The sequence below is a fragment of the Theropithecus gelada genome, chromosome 17, assembly GCF_003255815.1.
Source record: "Theropithecus gelada isolate Dixy chromosome 17, Tgel_1.0, whole genome shotgun sequence".
Classification (NCBI taxonomy): domain Eukaryota; kingdom Metazoa; phylum Chordata; class Mammalia; order Primates; family Cercopithecidae; genus Theropithecus; species Theropithecus gelada.
Window position 1 is genome coordinate 65,103,543 of NC_037685.1, and position 22,424 is coordinate 65,125,966.

Here is a 22,424-nt window from a genome sequence, read left to right on the forward strand (position 1 = left end):
AGGAAGGGTGAATGGCAGCAGGAATGGCCTGGCCTTCCCAGCAGGAAGCACCCAGAAAGGAGAAAGTCAGGCCTTGGTGAATGTTGACTGAATAACCAAGCACCACTGGTCTGCAAGCTTGCAGGCTATTCTGGAGGCTTGCAGACTGTCAAGCTCTTGAAGGAGTGAAATAATGAAGATCCTGACAGGACTGGCTTTGAGCATAACGTGATTTCAGTGGACATGGAAGCCACTCGGGGAGTGACAAGCTCAGATTTGTGGTTGGTGGAGAAATGTTAATTTAGCAGCAGGGTGAGGAAGGGATTATCAGAAGGGATGGGAAAGGACACAAAAGACCTTCTAGGTCCTCTTAGGGCCAAAAGTGTGGGTGTGGGGATCTCAACCCAGGCAGCAACAGTGGGAGCAGAAGGCAGGGGAGAAGCATGAGATTACAAAGAAACACACCTCGGCTCTGTTTTAGGATGTTCAGAGGGGGACTTCTAAGTGTACATGAACATAGTCAGTTGTATTCTTTTTCAGTGGAGGGGTCCTAGCTTTCAGACATCCCCTTTTGTGGGAGCCAGTTATATGTTTTAAAATTAAAGCAGATTAAAGCAGAGCTGCTCTGGCTGAAGAGGGGCATTTGGATGCCTGGTGCTCCAGCTTCCTGAGGTGGAGCCCTTGGCAACCAGCTCAGCTTGAAAATCAGAGCTCCAGTGCTCCAACAGGACCCAAAGGCTGCCTAAATGGACCGTATCTCTATGGATACATTCTCCATTTGTGTGTGTGTGTGTGTGTGTGTGTTTCTTGGAAAAATGGAATCAGAGTCTTTCCCACTGTCTGTGATTGATTGCAGCCAAATATTGCTATGTAAAAGTTTCAGAATCTCAGGACCCAGAAAAGTACCTGGTCCCTTAGAGACCAGTGTTGACCCTGCTTGCATTTCCAGCCAGCTGGTGGGCCACAGGTGTTCACTGAGTGTGGATTCTGTGTTCATGCTTCCGCATGTCAGGGGTGCTGCACTGACTGGCAAAGTCTTGGAGCTCAAGGAGCTTCTGTGTTAGTGGGGGACACAGGCAACACATACACATCAGCAAATAATAATTTTAAATATAATCAAGTGTCATGAAAAAAAACAGGGTAATGTGATTGAGAGCCAAGAAGGCCAGACAATCTGATGAGGTGGTGTTTGACCTGTGATTTTCAAGAAGTAGAGGCTGCCAAGTAGATCTGGGAGATGTACATTTCAAACAGCAAGGCCAGCAAGCATCAAGCACGTGAGCCTGGTGCTCACTCAGTGTGCTAGAGGGTCAAAGACAAGGCTATGGGGCTGGGGAGGGGTGAGTGAGTGCAAGAGGGTAAGAAGATAGGGTTCTCGTTAGGCAGGCACCCATCATACGGGGCCTTATGGCTGGACCAACCGGTAAGATTTCATTCTAAATGTTTTCGGAAACTGTCAGGGGAATGAAAGGATCCGGTTGACATGCTAGGGCTCACCCAAGCTGCCAGGTGCATAAGGGACTTTAAAGGACAAGAATAGAAGGAAAGAGGCCAGTTAGGAGAGGGAGGATGCTGACTTGGACAACAACTGAATCGACAAGAGAATAGGGTTAGAGATACATTCCGGAGGTAGAGTCAACAGAAGTTATTAATGAATTTAAGTGGGATGTCAGGGAACAAAAGCAATCCGCAAATACCCCTGTGTTTTCGTCTGGAGCAATTTAGTGAGTGATGGTGTCATTTAAAGAGATGGGGGGACTTGAGGGTGGGAGTCAATTTGGCCTAAGGCAAGGGTTGGGGATTGGGGGCAGAAGCCATGGTTCTGCTTTGGCTCCTAAGTAGCAGAGGTACAGGAGGAGATGCTGAGTGTGGACAGCTGGTTGCTGATACTCAGAGGAAAATTGGGCTGGACATATGGATTTTTAAAGTTAAAGATCCATAAGCATTATCTTTGAGTGCTTACTATGTGCTTGGCACCACTGATTTACAAAAAAAGTATTTTCCATTGTTGGAAAAGCGCTTCTCTGCCGAGAACTGGCTCCCAGAATAGCACAGAGCTAAGACAGAACTGGGTTGTGCCTTGGGCTGGATAGTGAGATGGAACAGCCCACCTGTTACAGAGAAGAAACTTTCCAGGGTAACCATCTGGCATCCTCTGCAGCATGCCAGATCTTTGGCACAAATCTGTCTTTAAAACAACAACACAATTAAGCTTCTGCAAAGCATGGTGCTGTGCAAATCCAGTGTTAGAGATATCATCGTGACATCCAGGTTCCTTTCCAATAGCATTGCTCTGCACCCAAACAAAGAAGCCTTTCAGTGTGGTTTGTGTTTAACCTCAGATGGAAATAACTATGTGGGAAAATAAATTACTCAAGGGCTCAAAGTACTATTCAGACCAATTAATACTAATTGCGTACCTACAGTATCGCCAAGTGTTAAATTTCTTTGGAATAATGCTTGATGTTGCCAGTCCTTAAATGAAATCAGCTTGATGTTGACAATGTCATACCATCATTATTTGTATCATTTGTATTATTTATGTTGTGTTATATTATTTAACATTTGCTAGTTCTGTCGAGGAAGCCAGGCAAAGCATATTAAAGACACATTTCTTGACAGAAATACATTTGCTTAAAAAAGAAAAAGAAGGAAAAGAAGGAAGACAGGGAAAAAAGAGAGAGAAAGGAGAGAAGGGAAGAGGAGGAGGGGAGGGGAAGGGAGGGGAAGGGAAAAAGGGAGGGAAAGGGAAAAAGGGAGGGGAAGGGAAAAAGGGAGGGGAAGGGAATGGGGAGAAGGGAAGAAGGGAATGGGGAGAAGGGGAGAAGGGAAGAAGGGAAGGGAAGAAGGGAAGGGGAACAGAGAAGGGAAGGGAAGAGAAGGGAAAAACTAAAGCAAGAAAGAAAAGAAGAAAGAAAGATACTTTCTAGCACCCTCAGCTGAAGTGAGATCTCTAGGGTCAGTAGTGTGCTGGTGGTTTTAGCAGTCAGCAGGAAGAGGAAAATAAACAACAGAGACGTTCTGCTGTTCCGTATATTTTTCATTCTTTGAATGTGAATCTCAGAAACCTAGACTGGAAGAGTTTTGAGAATTATCCATCTGTCCTTCTACCCATCCATGTATTCAGTCACCAAGGAAAAAGTATTTTCAGCCATGGCGGGGACAAGGCATGGGAAAAGTCTATGCTATCCATGGCGAACACTGTCTTAGGCACTAGGGTATTTGTTCATTCTCTTTAAGTATTTATATTGTGCCTACCACAAGCCATACATGGTTAGGCTCTGAAGATACACTTCTGAAAAAGATAGATATAGCCTCTGCCCTTAAATTTGTTTATGCTGTAGTAACTAAGTAATTACCTGGGTATTAATAAATCATAAAACACATAACTAGAAAAATAGTCTTTATTTTAATTGAATCAGAATCCATAACAAGGGGACCTCACATGGGTCTGGGAGAAGGGACAGGTCGGAAAAAGTTTCCTTGAGGAAATAATGTTTTTTTTGAGATAAGTAAAATGGATGATAAGTAAAATGGACCAGGCAAAGGGACTTGGGTAGGGAGTAAGTGTCCCTAAGGAACTGTGAATCCAGATGTGAAGATAGAGCACATCTATCAGTAGGTGGAACAGCACCCTATGTTATTAGTACCATTAGCATGGTTTAAAATAGAACTATAAGCATTGAGTGCTTTTATTCTTAGTTTATCCTCCTTTTTCTGGGTTTTTGTTTTGATTTGGTTTTGCTTTTTAAAAATAATTTAAACTGCCTGGGGCTGAATCATAGTTTGATTACTTTAGTTTGTGACCATGGGCTGACTCAATAACACTGTAAGGTGGTTGTGATGACTAAATGAGTTAATAGTGCCTGGCACCACGTACAGTGTATATCAGGCATTCAATAGGTTTGGTTCCCTCCTCCTGCACATAAGCGATCAGTGCTTGTAAACTGCACAGCAAAGAGGTAATATCTGAGACTACTTAATAGTTGAAGAGGCATTTGACGTAGCCTTTATATTACTATCAGGGGCACAGGAACAGAATGTTATATTCGGGAAACATTACACTTACACTGTACTACAATAAATCCTTCTTGTATTTTGAATCTTTTTTACTTTCTCTTGTGCTGCCAGAGAAAATTATCTGCTTTGAAATGACTCAAATAATTACGGTCAGCTCACCCATATCATCTTTTTTTCTTTAACCCAATTGATTAGTAACCTTAATTACATCTTCAAAGAACCTTTGAAATGTTGGATAACATAATCATGGTAATGTGAGAGCAGGTGGTAGAGATAATGGGGCCATCTTAGAATTCTGCCTATGATTAGAAAGATTTTTTGAGTGTCTACTGAGGACCAGGCACTGGGGTAGGGGCTGGGCTTTACCTTGAAGAGCCCCCATGAAATTCCAGCTTTCACAGAGCTTGTCACCTGGGAAGGCACATAAGATGATGAATATGTAAACATAAAACAGACAGGGATATGTTCTCTCGAGAAATTAAAGCATAGTGTTATGATAGAAACTTGGCATAGGTGGTCCTGTTTTAGATAGGGAAGACCTCTCTGAAATGGAGACATTGGAGCTGCATTTTGAATGATATGAGGAACCATCCATGCAAAAAGCGAAGATGCAGCAGCAAAGTTTCTAAGGCAGTAGAAAGCTTCGCATATGTAAATGATGAACAGAAAAAGGATTAGTGTTGCCGAAATGAGCATTCTAGTTGTTAATCAAAATGATAGGATACTCTAAAATGACGCTCCCATAAAAGTATGAACTATCCATTGATGGATTTTATACTTGCTAGACTTTATTTCATTATCATATTTCTGTAATAGTATGCTAGATCATCCTGAAAAATACATCAATCAACTCTAACAACAAATATTTATTGAGCAACTTTTTATGCCAGTCATTGAATAAATCAGTGAACAAAACAAAATGTCATGTCCTCATGGAACTTGCATTTTAGTGGGAGTGAAACACAAAACAAAATTTAAAATGGGTAAAATATAAAGCATGTTAGACTGTGAAAAGTGCTAAGGAGACAAAATAATGCTGACAAAAGACTTAACAAATTTATTCTACCCATCCCTTCCCTAATGCAAATGTACATACATCCATTCATACATGCCCCATATATCTTACATTGATGACTCACTTACTATGAGCCAGATATTGAGGACACAAATTAAATAAATTGTGAGACTTCCTCTTCTAGCTATGATACAGTTATTGCTGCCAGATTTGCTCTCTGGCATATCATAAAACTGGAGAGAAAAAAACTGAATCTTTCCACCTTTGCACAGCAGGGGAACTGAGGTAAGGAAACGTCAGATGAGCCCCATATTTGTCCTCGCTTCTTGCTGGGGGCATGTTTTCAACTGCAGTGCAGGGAGATAGAGCCCAAGCAGTGCACAGTGCTTTTGCTGCGCTGAGAAGGCTAAGATCAGACTTCAAGATAACAGAAGCATCTGGAACTCTCAGGGCAGGGTACTGAAAAGGAGGGTTCTGAGGAGAGCTGGGACCCTAAGAATCTGTGCATGTGTGTTTTGTGGATTAATGGCCAAGGGATATACTGTGTATTCAGAGGAAAAAATTCCATGAGTCCTAAAAGAAAGTAAGAAAGTGATTGCTTCAGGGCTGAGAGCAGACCATGAAATATTAGAAGCCATGTAAAGTTAAAAGACGGATTTCTGGAACAGTCAGTATGGCAAGCATCTCTGAGAACCTTGGGCATTTCATTCAGACCCCAAAAGCACTACAACCTATAAGCAAAGACCACACCTCAGATAAGAGCTGAAACTTAGAACTAAAGACAAAACTATACTCAAACAGCCCTAACCAAGAACCAAACGGAGCTTGACAGAACAGAGAAGATTCCAAGTAGTTTACTTGTTTGCCAGACAAAATAATACTCTCTTTAATAAAAGGCACTGCAAACTAGACTGGCTCTGTTCTCTAGCACACTGTAAAACTGGAGAAAAAAATATGAATTTTTCCATCATTGAACAGCAGGGAAAATTGAGATAAGGAAACATGTTTGAGCCCTATATTTGTCCTACCTTAAGTAAAGTAGTATAATAATTTATTTTACTTTTAATGAACCTAATTAATTTAATTTTATATTAATTTTTTTGATAAGACTACATTATTGTAATTCTTAGAACATCCACTAAAAAGTTAGCTAGCTGAAAGTATAGGTGTAGATAAAAAGCCAATAGAGAATTTTAAAAGAATACTCAAAATTTTTGATTTTACAAAAAAGGTAGTGAAAAAAGGGTGAGAAGAGTAAAAAACAAAATAGATGGGACAAATGTAAAACTAATTAATACGAAGATAGATTTGAGCCAAACCATATCAATAATAATATTAGATGTAAATATGTTAGAGGCCGTTTGCAGTGGCTCATGCCTGTAATCCAGCACTTTGGGAGGCTGAGGTCGGCCAATCACTTCAGGTCAGGAGTTTGAGACCAGCCTGGGCAACATGGTGAAACCTCATCTCTACTAAAAAATACAAAAATTAGCTTGGCGTGGTGGTGCGCACCTCACCTACTCAAGAGGCTGAGGTGGGAAAATCTCTTGAAATAGTGAGCCAGAGGTTGCAGTGAGCCAAGATCGTGCCACTACACTCCAGCCTGTGCGACAAGAGCAAAACTCTGTCTTTAAAAAAACAAACAAACAAAAAAAGAGTGGGTGGTATGTTCTTCATCAAATCCATGACCATAAATTGGAGATTTTAACACCCCTCTGTTATTTATACGACACTATTTAACAAAAACAGTAAAGAATATAGCAAATTTGAAAAATGCTATCAACCCGCAAGACCTAATTGACATTGAAAAAAACAGTATACCCAACAATGCAGAATATGCATTCTTTTTTTTTGAGACAAAGTCTCACTCTGTCCTCCAGGCTGGAGTGCAGTGGCCCTATCTCAGCTCACTGAAACCTCCGCCTCACAGGTTCAAGCGATTCTCCTGCCTCAACCTCTCGAGTAGCAAGGATTACAGGCACCCGTCACCATGGCTGGCTAATTTCTGTTTTTTTTTTTTTTTTTTTTTTTTTTTTTTTTTTTTTTTTTTGAGACGGAGTCTCGCTCTGTAGCCCAGGCTGGAGTGCAGTGGCTGGATCTCAGCTCACTGCAAGCTCCGCCTCCCGGGTTCACGCCATTCTCCTGCCTCAGCCTCCCGAGTAGCTGGGACTACAGGCGCCCGCCACCTCGCCCGGCTAGTTTTTTTTTTTTTGTATATTTTTGGTAGAGACGGGGTTTCACCGTGTTAGCCAGGATGGTCTCGATCTCCTGACCTAGTGATCCACCCGTCTCGGCCTCCCAAAGTGCTGGGATTACAGGCTTGAGCCACCGCGCCCGGCCAATTTCTGTATTTTTAATAGAGACGGGGTTTCACCCTGTTGGTCAGGCTAGTCTCAAACTCCTGACCTCAGGTGATCCATCCGCCTCGGGCTCCAAAAGTGCTGAGATTACAGGTGTGAGCCACCGTCCCCGGCCACAACATGCATTCTTTTCAAGTACACATGCTGCATTTACCAATATAAACCTTGTCTTAACATATTTCACACACTTAAAATCTTACAGAGTAATATTAAATTAAAAATAAATGACAAAATATATAAATAATACATCTAGAAATAAAAAGAAAATATAGAAATAACAGTTATATGTTATATAACATATATAACAGCATATACAAATATTTGTATTTACAAAATATAATAAAAATAAAATATATAGAAATGCCACAAATAGTTGGATATTTAAAAACACATTATATAACCTATGGATCAAAGAATAAATCCAAAGGAAAATATTAGAAATCTTAAAACATATTTTGAATCAAGTAATAATGAAAACACACAGTATGCTAAAAGTTGTGAGCTGCAGTTAAAGAAGTGTTTAGGGGCCAGGCGTGGTGGCTCACGCCTGTAATCCCAGCACTTTGGGAGGCGAAGGCGGGTGGATCATTTGAGGTCAGGAGTTCGAGACCACCCTGGCCAACATGTCGAAGCCCCATCTCTACTAAAAATACAAAAAAAATTAGCCGGGCGTGCTGGCGGGTGCCTGTAGTCCCAGCTACTCGGGAGGCTGAGGCAGGAGAATGGCGTGAACACGAGAGGCGGAGCTTGCAATGAGCCGAGATTGTGCCACTGCACTCCAGCCTGGGCCACAGAGCAAGATTACATCTCAAAAAAAAAAAAAAAAAAAACTCCGGGTGCGGTGGCTCATGCCTGTAATCCCACCACTTTGGGAGGCTGAGGCAGGCAGATCACGAGGTCAGGAGATCAAGACCATCCTGGCCAACATGGTGAAACCCCATCTCTACTAAAAATACAAAAATTAGCTGGGTGTGGTGTCCCATGCTTGTAGTCCCAGCTACTCGGGAGACTGAGGCAGAAGAATCCCTTGAACCGGGGAGCTGGAGGTTGCAGTGAGCCAAGATCATGCCACAGCACTCTAGCCTGGTGACAGAGCGAGATTCCGTCAAAAAAAAAAAAGAGAAGTCTGGGCGCGGTGGCTCACGTCTGTAATCCCAGCACATTGGGAGGCCGAGGCGGGCGGATCATGAGGTCAGGACATCGAGACCATCCTGGCTAACACAGTGAAACCCCATCTCTACTGAAAAATACAAAAAATTAGCCGGGCGCGGTGGCAGGCGCCTGTAGTCCCAGCTACTCGGGAGGCTGAGGCAGGAGAATGGCGTGAACCCGGGAGGCGGAGCTTGCAATGAGCCGAGATTGCGCTGCTGCACTCCAGCCTGGGCCACAGAGCCAGACTCCGTCTCAACAAAAAAAAAAAAAAAAAAAAAAAGAGAAAAAGAAAATACAAAGATCAGCTGGGTGTGTGGCACAAGCCTGTAGTCCTAGCGACTCAGGAAGCTGAGGCAGGAGAGTTGCTTGAATCTGGGAGGCAGAGGTTGCAGTGAGCCAAGATTGTGCCATTGCACTCCCGCGTAGGCAACAGAGGGAGGCAAAAGTAAAATAAAATAAAAATAAATTGACCAAATGGGTTTTATCTCAGAAATGCAATCAATCAGATAATTTACCACATTTAAAGAATAATATTGCAGCAGAAACATCTTGAAAATGAAATATAAAATGAATGTTTTAGTGCCATTTTCAATGTCACAACATCTACAAACATTATTTCCAGACCCTGACATAAAACTTAAAACCATACATTTTGTAGAAAAATACAAAATATTTTTGCAACTTTGAAGTGGATGAAATTTGCCTAGAAAAGACACAAAAAGCCCTAAACATAAAACAATGATAAATTGAACTTCATTAAAGTAAAAAAAAAAAAAAAAGTCTGCTTCTGAAAAGGCAAGTCACAGACAAGAAAATATTTGTTTTCTCTGTATGTATGTATATACATATATACACATATTTAATTATCTACATCTACCTGTCTATATACTAAAACGACAACCAAACCAACAAAAAATAAACAAAAGGTGTAAAAAAACAGTTTACAATAGAAGCTATAAGAAGACCCAGTAAACTCATGAAAAGATGTTCAACACCATTCATTATCAGAGAAATGCTATTAAAGACACCGAGATAGCCTTTTACATGGACTAGAATGGCAGAATATTGAAGAGATTGATAAAACAGTACTCCCAGTATCAGGCAGCTGGAGAATAACTGGAGCTGTCATGTGTTGTTAAAGAATGTAAAATAAATTACAGCCATTTTGGCAAAGTTTGGCAGTGTTTTTGTAAAACTAACATGCATAGTACACCTTCCAGCAAATCTGGTCCTAGAAATTAGTGTGTATGCCTACAAAAAGGCTTGCTTATTCAAGAGTATCCATAGCTACTTTATTCATAATAGTTATGAGCTGGAAAAAAACTCAGGCAACCCAAACTAGTAACAACCCAAATGTCCTCCAAAAAGAGAACAGATAAACAAATTGTGGTATATTCATACAAGGCAGTACTAATCAGCAATAAAAACAAATGAACTACTAATGCATGGATTGCAAAGATACTGACTACATGTCTGCAAGGGTGATCTTGGACACCCGTGGGCCCTGCTGCAGGCAGAGTGAGGCACTGCCTCCATGCTGTTCAGTGGTCAAATCCCACCTGTGCTCATCACCATCATGGTGCTGAAAACAGCACTGTCAGCATTTATTTATTTATTTATTTTTCCCATCTCCTTAGACCAAGAGTTCCTTGAAGTTAGCAATGGTCTTCCCCACATCCTTAATTACCCAATGTCCTGCCCAGCATTGGAGATCTAGCACAGACTCAACCAACACTCAGATGCAGCTTTTATTTCCTTTGAGCCTCGTAAGGCCAGTACAATAGCCATTCAACAATGTCTGTTAAATAGCAAGTGAGAGTCATTATTTGGATGTAGGTAATTGGAGGGCTGGATAAAGTTTCTATCTTGCCAGCAGTTCATCTAGATTAGTTATAGATAACTTAATCCAAGGCAGCTTGCCCAAGGCCACCCAGCTGGTCAGGTGTCAGGTGTGGGTGACTGACTAGTTGTTCTTCCCACCTCACTGCAGCTGCCTCCCCTCATAATATGCTCAAGGAGTCCGTGCCTAAAAGTGTTGCTTCCTTCCATGCAGAGCAACTGCGAGCTATCAGAATCTGTACAAGGAGGATGGCATCCTGTTTGGCTGGGGCACCTTGGAAGTAGTGGGAGGAGCAGTCCCTCCCACATGCCATCCTGAGGGCAGCAGTGGCAGTTCTTTTGCTTCCAGTCCCTTCTGAGGGGCAGAGCAGAGCTTTTCTGAGAATCAGGTCGGAGCAAGGCTGGGCACAAGAGTGAGCGGAGGAGGGGTAGGGTCAGAGACATTTTAGACTCTTCATGCTTGAGAAACAAATGAGAACTCATCTTCTCAGAGACAAGGGCAGAGGTAGAAGCCCAGCCTGTCCTGAACCACAAGGATGACCTTGGCAGTACTCTAAGAAGTAGTCAAGGCCAGGTGTGGTGGCTCACACCTGTAATCCCAGCACTTTGGGAGGTCGAGGTGGGCAGATCACGAGGTCAGGAGATTGAGACCATCCTGCCAACATAGTGAAATCCGGTCTCTACTAAAAATACAAAAATTAGCTGGGTGTGGTGGCGCATGCTTGTAGTCCCAGCTACTTGGGAGGCTGAGGCAGGAGAATCGCTTGAACTCGGGAGGCGGAGGTTGCAGTAAGCTGAGATTGCACCACCGCACTCCAGCCTGGTGACAGAGCAAGACTCTGTCTCAAAAAAAAAAAAAAAAAAAAAAAACAAAGTAGTAGTCAAAAACCTGTGTATCTTGCCTTCCACAGAAAATCGACAATAGTGTCTAAGAGCACATTTAGACATTAGGTTAATTCTCTTGGTTAGAAAGTAACTTCATTTACCTAGTGGTACCTTTATTTTATTTTTATTTTTATCTTTTTTGAGAAGGAGTCTCGCTCTGTCACCAGACTAGAGTGCAGTGACGCGATCTCATCTCACTGCAACCTCCACCTCCTGGGTTCAAGCAATTCTCCTGCCTCAGCCTCCTGAGTAGCTGGGACTACAGGGGCATGCCACCATACCCACCTAATTTTTGTATTTTTAGTAGAGATGAGGTTTCACCATGTTGGCTAGGATGGTCTCGATCTCCTGACCTAATGATCCGTGTGCCTTGGCCTCCTAACAAAAGAATTCTTAAATGTATATTTCTTTCAGAGTCACTAAGAAAATCCAATTTAAAGTTATTCTGTTCTGACTTGGCCTTTTATTCTCCCTCTCATGAATGTAAATATAAAACTTTTATATGAGAGACTCTTGGCATTGTCTATGGATTGACCATAGCTACATCAGAAACACACACACACACACACACCTGCACACGTGCCTATATACACACACAGAGTAGCTATTTCAGAAATAGTTGTGACCACTCCAAAGACAGAGGAGGAGAAAGGGAGGAATGGGAGATTAAGGACAAAGTCAAACTATCTAATCTTTTCATCCTCTCAGATAAACATATCTTGTTTTCCTTCAGTACCTCACACTTGACCCCCATCTCTCAAACCATTCTATTATTTCTACCTTACATTTAGCTATACATGAATCTAATCATAGAAAAGACAATGATGCATAATGACCAATGCATGGGCTGAACTTCCAATATTTAAGAAAATAGTTGGTGAAATCTTCACCTACCTTATCTATCTCTCTAATCCATCTATCTAATAAAATGAAAACCAAATCAATAAAAATAAGCAAAATAAAGAAAATAAAGCTGTTATTACATGCATCTCCAGAGAAAGCTGTTACTGCAAGTGACTTTCTCATTTTAGAAAGTATAGGAAAGTATTTTTCTGTGAGTGGGATTATATAATCTTTACCTACTCTAGGAAGCCAAACTAAGAAACATGTCATCCACTCCCCTTCCTCATCTTTGCCAGTGGTGCTATATGACAGCTGGCTGAGCATTGTCATTACTGTAAGAAAGAGTATGAATTAATCTAACACATATCCCAAATTGAGAATCACAAATCTGGAATATGGAGGCTCACCTGTCTGTGGGTCCATGTTGAGAAGTCTACAGTTTTGATTATGTTTGCCTATTTGTAAATGACAAGATTTGTCCTGTCCTAGCAAAAAAAAAAAAAAATTATGGCCATCAGGACTAACAAATCAATAAAACTTTGAATAGTATAGTTACAAAATTGGTTCTGATAAAGGAAATAGAATAAACTTGCTTCAACCTTCATCAATCCTTGTTCCCTTTATCATTTTCAGATCATTAAACCAACTTTTAATCACAAACACTAATATTTTATTGTATATTTTCTGCCTAAATCTAGACAGTGTTAGCTTGGCATTTACTTTTCCAAGTAGCAGAATTGGTGATATTTTGAATGATAAAGGGCATTTATTTATTCTTTCGTTAGCAAACATTATGTAAGTATTTACTATGTATGTAGCATAGTACTGTATTGTAAGGTAACTGTCTTCAACATCCAGGTAGGATTAGTCTCTCCACTTGTAGATAGGTACATCTATGCTATATCTCCAACCTGGGAGATGGAGGTTGCAGTGAGCTGAGATAGTGTCACTACATTCTAGCCTGGGTGACAGAGCTAGACTCCATCTCAAAATATATATATATATATATATATAGTCTTTTCTGCCTCAAGATAGGTTGAGATTGTCCTTCGTGTCCATGGACAAGGTCCAAAAGGTGGAGAGGCCACAGTGGTCCTTTCTGAATGTGAGCACCCAAGCCTGCCCATTGGCCTAGCCCTTAATTTATGTACATGTGTCATTTATGGCCCATCCTCCAGGGCTGCACCATGGGGCTCCTGCCTTTTCTGACGTACAGCAACCACAGTAGTGAGATGAACATGGAAGCTATTGGACAAAGTCCCACTACTATAGTGTAAATCAGCCTAGATTTATGTTACATAATTTTAGGCTTTTTTTTTTTTTTGGAGATGGAGTCTTGCTCTGTCACCAGGCTGGAGTGCAGTGGCGCGATCTTGGCTCACTGCAACCTAATTTTAGGCTATTTCTAAGACAGTCATCTTTCAGTTCAACAAGGTAATGAGTTTGGAAAAATATATCTTTTCTCATTCCTGGAGTCTCTCTCTTGTAAAACACACACACACATACCACATGCATCATGAACACATATACTTCTAATATTTTTCTTTTATTTATCCCAGAAATTGAACTAGGGATGCCCATGTCTCTATTCTTTCTTCTCTGTACCTGGTACTAATTAATTTATTCATTAGTATTAATAACTAGCCTAGTCACTTTTCATCCAATCATGTCTGTTCCCTCCAGATCAGAAAGAACTCTTGCGACCAACATCAAAATTCAAGTTGGGGTATGGGTACGAGTCAGAATGGGTCCTTCTTTTCCTTAGAATTACATTGTAAGGAACCTATTCTAATAGGCATTAAAGTAACTAGCTTTGGCTTCGCTCAGTAGGAATCTCACATAATCAGAATTGAATTTGACAAAACTCAATCCATTCTGTATAAACAAAAGACACCTTAGAGAAATCAAATCTTTTTGAAGGACTGAAGTAGGAAGGCTAAGAAGAAGGTACACCTGATAAACTCTTTCTTTCACTGTAACAGGCACCTGAACCTCCATGGCACAGCAGATGGGAATGACTGAGGTGGCTGAGCATTCATCTGCCCCAGGGAGGCACTGCATTGTAGGGGATGAACAGACTTTTCAATCAGATAGACCTGCATTCAAATCCCAGATCAGCTTCCTACTGGCTTTTGATCTTGGGAAAGTTGCATCACTCTTCACCAGAGTTCCAACCCTGAGTTTCATTCTCTGTCAACTGGAAATGGAAATAGCTATGATGGTAGTGAGGGTTATATGAGATGATATTTGCTCAGTGCCAATGGTTAGTAGCAGATGGCAGTTATGTGATTACTATTACTGTGGGATCTTTTTTAAAAGAGGGTCCCCAGCAGCTTCTTAGCCATGTTGAGCTTGATTGTCTGTGAAGGCAGAGGCCTGGGTGTTAGCTGCATAAATAGACAGCTCTACTTCTTGTATGTCCTGGGTTGTAGGCCAGGTCCCCAGTTCAACTCCTCTTCTACATGACGCTACCCCAACTCCACGGGCCAAACACCATAGGAAAGCAGAAATTACGTTTAGAAGTCCTGATTTCACTTTTAACTATACTTCATTGGTAAGACAACAATAATGTCAGCTCATTAGTAAATCAACAAATAGCACTTTAACTGGAAATTACTGGACACTATTACTTAGACTGTTCTAGAAGAGGGCTCTAGGTGTGTCTCCATTTCAACTAATAATAAAATTGCCAAGAGCTTCTCTTATGTGTTGTCTTCTTTAGAAGTGAATACAATGCTGCCAGCCAGATGTCTTTTAGATTCTAGCTTGTTTGTTGGAGATTTCTAGATAGAGCCAAATTTGTGGCTTGGCCTTAACATAAATATTCAAATGATTCATAAGGATTTTTTACTGGGCTTTCACTTTGTCTAGAAACTAATATGCATGTGTTCTAGAAAAAACACTAAGTTTTGAGATTAAATCTATGTTAAATTAAGTAAGAGATAAATGTGAGAATTATGCATGAATATGGCATTCCTTGTTATAAGCATATAACCTATAAGCTGGTGTCTTTAGATGTGTAAGAATATAAAGCAAACAGAAAAGAAATACTGCTGAATTTTAACATCGTTTTTTGAACTGTCAAGAGCCAAGGAATTGTTGGGCAAAAAATCAATACTGTCTCATTGCCTCTTTCCCTGACCCCTTTCTATCTGAAACACTATCTCAGGTTGTAAATGTTTAATTTACTTCTAATGTGGCAAAAATCTCAGGTTTGCAGTTTTCTAGATGAGTAATACAAGCTCAATATCATTTGGTTTATGAATATAAAAAAATAAAATGCACGTCAAAGGCAAATGAAAGCCTTTTATTGAATCTGATATAATTTACATAATATGTTCCGATAGTCCTTGTTATTCTTGCACATTTACTAATTTTTGTATATTTACAAAAGTCTTCAAGCTTGCTTTTATGGTCTGTTTCTCACAGTCGCCCTATGAAGTAAGCAAAGTGCCAGAGGAATAGAAAAATGCAGTGTTTCCCAGAGCGACTCAGCAAAGCAGCTGCTGATCCAGATTGCAAATTCCTGGTCCCTGCGTCCCTCCCTCATTAGCCACCAGGTCCCAGCTCCTCTCATTTTTTTGCATCTTCAGACACTCCTTTCCCTCTGCCTATTTTAATGAGGCCCCTGAGACCCTCTTTTGGCCAGCTTTCCTACCTCTTCACCACTTTCCTAGCCCCTAGGAAAGCTTTTCTTGAAAGCCTAGGGAAAGTTAATTTGCTGATACTTCTTCCAAATTGGCCTGCTGCCACCACCACATACTGATTTTCCCTTCAGAGGTGTAGATTACATACCTTGCTTGCAGAGATTCAACGTAGCCACTCTCCAACATGCAATATTAGGCTCTGAACCACATTTCACCAAGTCCCTAGTGACCTATACCCACTTTGACTTGCTAATTTTGTTTTATCCAAGAGTTATGGGTAGGAAAAGTTAAACGAAGAGGAAGAATTTTTTAAAGACCCAAGTCTGTGGAATTGTATCTTCCTCTTCGTAGTGCTGGATATGCGCTAGCCAGTAGAGCTACCTACTGAAACACAAGTTTTCTTGTAGACCTTCAGTACTGAGAGTCAGTGAGTCCCACCATCCTAATCCTCCTTCACCTTCCCTCATCACCTCCTTGGCCATTATGTGGTAGATGTAAGAAAGACATTTATTTCTCCTCTAACACGTTTCCCATCCTTGTCTTACTGGTATAGTTACTGAGGTAGAAAGATTCAGATCTTCTTAAGCAGTAATTAACTCATTGGCATTCATTATGAATCCCTTTGAGATATGAGCCTGCATTAAAATAAAAAAAACTCAGTCTTTGTAAATTAGATCCCAAGTTCTGCTGTCAGCCCAGTGTGTATTATATATTGGTGGAAATAATCAGTGCTCTGTCCAGCCCTGGAAACTGTTAAATAAATCACACTGTTTTATGAGCTTACATCAAGACTTACTTGGTAGCCTCTTTCTTACACAATAATCTTTGACTAATAAAAGAACTAAGGATTTATAACACTACATGTACTTTTAGTGACCTTCCAAAATATGTTCCCCTCCTTCCTTCTGAAGAAATGGCAGGTTGACACCCATCTATCTAAAACCATTTATCCAGTTCTCAAAATCATCAGGCATTGTTCTGAATTAAAACCAAACTTGTCTGGAGTATTTATAAAATCAGGTAGATATTTAAGAGTATGATTTCCATTTTCTTTTCTAAAAGCACTTAGGATAGCCTCTTCATGTTCTTACATTGGTAAATCATGTATAAGAGATATGGTTTCATCTTGGTGATTACGGGAGTGCTGAGTATGCCAGGTTGTAATACTGATGCCTATACCTCATAGTACAAGACATGCGAATGCAGTTATGAGCTTTGGGCTCAAAAGCGCTGAAACTAGGGAATAACCTAGAAGATTTGTGTTTATTTTAATCAGATGTCTGTGATAGTTATACTTGTTGAATTTGATTAATTGAAATGTTAGATTTCTGGAGTACAACAAGATGTTATTAATATATGCTATGGTTTTTTACTTTCTTTCTTAAAATATCTATGTAAATACAAAAGCTTCCAGTGTTCAAAATACCATATTCAGAGATCAGGTTAAAATGTTTTCATGATATCTGGTGAGCACATAAAAGTAATTTGTGTTAAAAATTCTGGTTACAATAGTGGGAAGAAAGAATGCTTCATGGTAACACACTTCCACTAAATTTGAAATAAGAAGAAAATCACCCATCATAAAAATTTAAATAGTTTATTAGGTAATGGTCACAATAAAAATTCCTGATTGTAGTGTTGTGGAAGGAAGCCAGTTTTTGCCATTTAATGGAATCATTACTTTGTATTTACTAGCTTTATTTAGCAAATGGTGCTCAATGATACAAGTTGATAATGATACTATCTATCTGTAGTTAATTCATATACTCAACACACTGTAGGCAACTTACTTAAAGCCAAAGAACACATATGAATAATTGAGGATAGGCTAAGACATGAACTCTTGAGGTCTCATAAAATCACGTTTCCTGAGCCATTCCTCTTGCTTGCTCCCTATGGAAAATGTTCCGGTATATTCTAGCCTGGTGAGTCAATTCATCACCAATATTCAGCACTACTTTGACCAGATATTTTATGTAGAACCTTGTGAATGAGTCTATGGTATTCTTCCAGAATTACATAATTATAGTTTGATATAAATTATAAAGTGACCGTGAATCATATTCAGAAAATCATTGGTAAGCCAGCTTCCTGTCCACTATGTCTATATTGTACCTACATGTCTTTATATCAGCTTGGGTGTATTCAAGGGATTTTGCTCCAAAGTATCCTTTAAGTTCAGAAAATGGGTTGGAATCAAAGTGGGAACAAAAGCTTTTGGTGTTTTTGTAGAAGAAAGATATTCACAAAATTATCACCAAACTTGACCATTTCTCTTCACTGGTATATATTTTATTTTCTAATCTTCTTATTTGTGGGTTTTACTCTGCTAGAAAAATGTATTTCAGAGGGAAATATATCGATTGGCTACCTACTTTCCTATAAGGATAAAGTCTCATTGTTTTTCTACAGATTGATCACTATGTCATGACGTTCTATATTCTTTTTTTTTTTTCATTTATATTTAAGAGGCAATAAGACATAACTTCTTTCAAGAGCAAAGTGATCATTCATGGAACTGAATAATGATCAATGAAATGATAACCCAGTACCTGAATAAACATAGCATTAGTGCTAGAAAATGTCAGTGCTATCACTTCAAAAGGGCACAAGTGTCACTAGACCAGGCTGTTATTTTTCATTTTGTGCAATGGACTTATCTTGAAATTCTCCAAAAATTTATTTAATTCGTACTAAGAGGTGTATGTTGTAAATAACAATAATGATAAAAAGTGCTTGATAATATTGGCTGTAGTATTCAGCATGCCACTTACTGCGTCTGACCCTTATGGGCACTTAGAAAGTCCTCCCCTTCTAAATTCCTCTTGTCATCCAAATGCTGCCTAGTGCTAAGAAAAGGTTTGATGATTTCCTTTATTCACTCGATATCCTCTTTTTTATGGTACATAAATGGAAGTTCTAGATGAATGCTAGAGTCTCATATTAGATTCTTGTAAATGGAATCGTAGATCATCTCCCCTCTGCCTTAGTCACAAGATTGACTCCAGGTGTACCTAACACAAAGAAACAACATATACTGGCCTCTAAAGATATACATATATACTTAATCATTATCCAGTTGAGTGGATATTAAATTGCAGGAAAAAAGTGGAAGAAAATGCACATTTGCTGCTAAATGTCCTTCATAGATTGCATCTGCAGCTTCCTTTTTTGTGTTTAGCTCTACATGAATGATTGCCATAACTCTTAAAATGTAATCAGTGCACATAACAACTAGGTTATATTTGATTGCATAGTCTGAATAATGTTTAAAAAGTAAAAGGCAGATGTTATTATGTACTTTCCTCTCAGGCTCGTTCCAAGTTTTTCTATTCAACAATTTTATGTGAAAGGCAATTGCAGAATAGAATTTAGCATGGTTTCTAAGGTCACAGGGAGAGGGTGATGTGAATCTGCAAACAGCACCCCCAGTCTTGCCTGTCTGCCCAGGGCAGTGTTATTAAATGAGTAGGCATAGTGGAGGGCTCATATTCCCTCCTGACCACCCTCCTAGGTCTCCCTGTGTGACCTCTGTACACTGGGCTTTCAGAAGGCCACAGAGATGACAACAAGACCACATTTGTTTTTATCTTTCAGTCCAATGGATTCTTTAGAGAGTCTAAACACTACTCTTTTGTCTATGAGAGGACAGAACTACATTTGATGACTCAATGATCATTTTTAATGTATTGAAAAGAATTTTTGTTAAAAGATGGCCATCATATAAACATGGATTGTTTAAATAATCTCATTTTTCTCTTACCTTATAACAGAGATTTCTTACGTGCCTTATTCATGCTACAACCTGATTTATATCCCTGAGCTAAGAATTCTGAGTGGCATCCATCCATAGCATCTGAAAGCTTTTGCCAAAGGCATGTCAGAACTCCTTTAAGGAACAGATCACCCCATGAATTATTGACTTACCCAGCCTCAGTTACCTCACAGTTAAAGTATGCCTTCATGATCCAATAGGAGAAGATGTTCAGTAAATGCATAGAATATTTCTCATTGTCATCAGTGGGTGCTTCCCAGAACTTCGGAACCGTTTCTAAACCCATAGACCCAGGGTGTTTTCAAAGTTTGATTTACAAAATAAATAGACATCTAAAAGAGTTTTTATTTCCAAGCTATTTTTTTTTTTTGCAGAAGTTATTAGATTTGAGTCGATACCTCAAAGTAATTTTTTGTCATCAAAATTCTTCTTTCTTACATCCAAAATCCTGAAAGGAGCCTTGAGAGGTCACCACACTGCTTCTATGTTGTACCAGAACTGAATTATTTAAATTACTGTTGCTTTTTGATAAACACCGCACTCCCCCGCCACCACACACACACAGACACACACACATACACACTTTTCTTCTCCTATTTCTCTCTTGCGTGGTTGAATTACCCCACTGACAGAGAGAAAAACAACATTCATTGGCCTCCAGGGAAAGTGGTGTTGCTGCAAATGAAGGGTGGATAGAGGTGGCGAACCAGAGGACATGCTCTGTGTTGGCTGCAAAGGCTCTGGCTCTGTCATTTCCCCAGAATGTCCCCTGCAGATGCCTGGCAGTGGGAGATCAGCAGTGAAGGGCAGGGAAGAGGCAGCTGTACACCAGCTCTTCTTTGGAGATACTACCAAAGGGGAACATTTGAGACTCATTCAGGTCTTTTTAAAAGCATTTTTAAACCATATATCAAAGAACCAAACAAAGTGGATATGGATCACTTACAAAGTAAACCCAGTTCTTGCCTTTGCTTTAGAAAATGCTTCCCTAGGCTCAGAGGAACCTTTTAAAGTGCCCACTCTGTGGACCCTCCACTTCATGTACAGGATGTTCAAAAGAACAGCACAGCAGAGCAGCACACTGACCACAGCACCAGACTGCCCGGGCTTAAAATCCTGGTTTCTACCATGTACTGCTCTATATCCTTGATTTAGTTTCCCTAATAAATGGAAACTAAATACCTACCTCACAGAGTTGTGAGAAAATGGATATAAAAACACTTAGCAGGTTGGGCATGGTGGCTCACACCTATAATCCCAGCACTTTGGGAGGCCAAGGCTGGTGGATCATGAGGTCAGGAGATCGAGACCATCCTGGCTGACATGGCAAAACCCATCTCTACTAAAAATACAAAAAAGTAGCCGGGCGTGCTGGCGGGTGCCTGTAGTCCCAGCTAGTTGGGAGGCTGAGGCAGGAGAATGGCATGAACCCAGGAGGCAGAGCTTGCAGTGAGCCGAGATTGCACCACTGCACTCCAGCCTGGGCGACAGAGCGAGACTCCATCTCAAAAAAAGAAAAAAAAAAAAAGCACTTAGCAGAACTTAGCAGAGATCATCACTCACAGTAAATATAGTAAATGCTCAGTATATGGTAGTAAGGCTGATTGTGATGATTTTTGTAGCCCCTGACACTTGCTTTCTCTTTAGTCCTCTATTTTAAAGAACACAAGAAACAGGTTTTGTCCCTGCTCTCCTAGAAAGGAGAAACATGGAGGCTCAGCAGCTTTTCTCACCATGACTCTTGCTGTAATTGCATTTTGAGTAGGGAACGCGTAAAATTCATTATCCAAACCCGGATACTTTGGAGAGTGAAATGGAGTGTGAATGCGATGGGACACCAGGGCAATAGGCGTAAACTGTGACTCTCCCAGGAACACTGGGAGTTTGGTTACCCTAATTATGGGACTATTCAAGAAATTGAAATTCTAAACCTTCTTCCTGTTTCGAAGTCGTAAGCTCAACTGGAGGCTAAGGTGATAATTTTCTCAAAAGTCTATTCCTGTATCTCTAAGAAGAATAGGAGATAATTGCACTTGCTATTTTATCTTATACTTGCTATTTTACTCAGAGACTACTTTTAAAAAATGAGTCACAGCAAGAAACCATTATTGCTTCTTTTATATTCCTTTGTCAAAAACCTTGGCTGGGTCATCAGGAGCCTGGATCCATTGCCCTGCTTGGATTATCACAGTCTTGGTCCCAGTTATGCCACTTACACAACCAGGGAGCTGGTTCCAGGGACCTCTGAGAGCTCTAAGGGTTTAGATTTGTTTTTAATCGCCTGGAGTATTATTATGTAACAATATCAGTGGTGTTATCTTTTCTAAACTCCGATTTTGCCTCCTTTTGGAAGTAGAGTTCAATCTAGGTTGTGAGCAACACGCTACTCCTGAAAGCACCATGAAGGAATGAATAGTACCCTTACTCATCTTTATTTGGAGTGTTTTACATGCCAGACACTATAATTTCATGTAATCCCCACAGCAAACCTCTGTGGTAGGTACTGTCATCATCTGGAAAGAGGGGTCACTGAGACATAGAGAGAAGGTAAATGACTAATCAAGGTCTTACGACTAGTAAGCTGAAGCATGGCTTTAAATGGAGAGAGCAGGACTTCTCTGGTCATGTTCTTAACTCTGAGCCATTCAACAAAGTCAGATGGTCTGAAGGAGGGGAAGAGGCCTCCACATTGCCACCACCATATTATAGGAAAAAAAAGTTATTTTGATCTTAGAAGCTGGAAGAGTCATTTCCATGGCCCATACCCTTAAAGTGCTACCTTCTGGCCTTGGGGGTAAATGAGAGCAAAGCTTGTCCACTTGTCCTAAGAAGGATAAACAGCCACAGGGTATATTTTAACACATAGCCTTCTGACGAACGCTGTTTCCATTGTGTCACTGGAAAGATCT

The 22,424-nt window shown here is 40.2% G+C and overlaps 1 protein-coding gene across 1 annotated transcript in view; it reads right to left on the reverse strand.

Moving 5' to 3' along the window:
- STARD13 (StAR related lipid transfer domain containing 13) overlaps positions 1 to 22,424 on the reverse strand; it is a 553,154-nt gene that overhangs the window by 493,972 nt on the left and 36,758 nt on the right. The window lies entirely within an intron of this gene.